Consider the following 2,244-nt stretch of genomic DNA (forward strand, 5'->3'; position numbering starts at 1 on the left):
CACCCATGTTAGTCAGGCACGATAATGTCTTCAGGGATTTAGTCAGGTACGATGGTTAGTTAGGGTACATGTAGTTATTCAGGGCACACGGTTACTTCGGGTAACATGCGTTATGTGCAGGGACAGTATTGGTATATTCAGCGGTACATGGGTAAGTTCAGGCACATCGTTATTTCGATGGTTAACATGTAGTTCTCAGGCACATGTTTCGTTCAGGGTACTGTGTTATTCCGGGGTACATGGTTTAGTTCAGGGCACCTAAAACGGTTAGTTCCAGGGCACATGGGTATAGTTCAGGGTACACCGGTTAGTTCAGGTACCACGGTTAGTTCGGCACACGGTTAGTTCAGAGTACACGGTTTAGTTCAGCGGCACATGTTTAGTTCAGGATACATGGTTAGTTCGGGTACAATTGTGTTAAGTTCAGGGTGCACAGGTTAGTTCAGGCGACATGGTTAGTTCAGGGGCACATGGTGTAGTTCAGGTACAATGGTTAGTTCAGGGTACCATTGCGTTTAGTTCAGGGCACCATGGTTAGTTTCAGGGCACATGTGTTAGTTCAGGGCTACTGTCTAGTTATGGCGACATGGTTAGTTCAGGTACTATGGTTAGTTCAGTGCACATTGTTAGTGTCAGGGCTTTATACTGGTCATATAAGTATTCAGGGCATGAGTTGAGTCAGTGACACTAGTTTCGTGGCACCGGTTAGATTTCAGGGTTAACCACGGTTTAGTCAGGGCCCACAGGGAGTTCGCGGTAAAGGATTCGACACGGTCTATCTAGGTACACGGTTATTCGGGCACATGCTGTCTAGTCAGGTACACTCGGTTAGCTTCACGGGACATTGTTAGTTCAGGTACCACTGGTTAGATTCAGGGTTCACATGGTTAGTATCAGGGCACATGTTAACGTTCAGGCAGGTAGTTCAGCACATGGTTTCAGTTCAGGTAACAATGTTTGTTTAGAGTCATTGTTAGTTCAGGGGTACATAGTTAGATCAGCGGTACATATTTAATTCAGGGTACATAGTTTAGGTTTTAGTTACATAGTGAGCGATCAGGTACATCTAGTTATTAATAATAATGTCATATGCTGAATTTACTGTTTGGAAGGTGTACACAAACATGACGAACAATTATATTGACACCTGCCTATGCCCAAACCCATGAAAAACAGCCCCCAACCTTATTCCTCCTCTCCACCCAAACTTTACACGTTGCACTGTGCATCGGGCTGGTAGTGTCCTCTTGGCATTCACCAACCCAAATTTGTTCGTCGGGCTAGAAAATGGATGAGGCGCATGATTCATCAATCCTGGGGCTTAGTTTCCACTGCTCCCAGACGTCCCAAATTGGCGGCGACAGGCTTACACCACTCCAGTTCCGACCCCTTTGTCATTGCACATTTTTGTCGTGCTATAGGCTATGTCGTTGCGGCTGCTCAGCCATGGAAACCCATTTTCATGAATTTCCTGGACAAACAAGTATCTTGTGCTGACATGGCCGTTCATAGGCAGTTGCGGACCGGTTTTATGAGTGTTTGCAAACCGAGGACAGATGATTTTTACTCGGCTGTGAGCTTTGTGTGGCCTACACCTTCTGCGATCTGAGCCACTGTCTGCGCCTCAACGCTTCCACTCACAATACGCAGACACTGTACAGCTTGACCCGGGCAGCCTCTAGCAGGCAGAAATTTACAACTGACTTGTTGAAGAAGTCATCTATACGGTGCCACGTTGAACGTCACTGAGCCTCTTATAGCCAGATTCTACTGCAATTGGTTTGTCTATGGAGATTGATGGCTCTGTGCTCTGATTTTATGACACCTGTCAGCCAATGAGTGAGGCTGCAATAGCTGAATCCACTCGTATCGAAGGGGTGACCACCATACATTTTCTAAGTATTGTATATAGAAAATGAATTGACGTTTGCATAATTCTGTACACAGCCTGCTAACAAGACATCAGCTCAAGCTGCTACTGTTGATTTACATTTGCTTCAGTTGTGTAACTCGATGTTGAAATTCAATTGAACATCAATAAAAATGTCCACCAGTTGTCATTGATTTATGGTTAAAAGTGGGTAAATGGTTTTTTTTTATAGAACACCCTTCTACCGTTCATGACTTGCTTTGCAAATTCCAATCAGTATTTCCATACGTTTCAGTTTTCAACATCATCACAATTCAATTTTGTTGAGTTTAAATGACGTTGGAAAAAGAGTTGATTCAACCAGTTTTTTGCCA

The sequence above is a fragment of the Salvelinus sp. IW2-2015 genome, linkage group LG26, assembly GCF_002910315.2.
Source record: "Salvelinus sp. IW2-2015 linkage group LG26, ASM291031v2, whole genome shotgun sequence".
Taxonomy (NCBI): Eukaryota; Metazoa; Chordata; class Actinopteri; order Salmoniformes; family Salmonidae; genus Salvelinus; species Salvelinus sp. IW2-2015.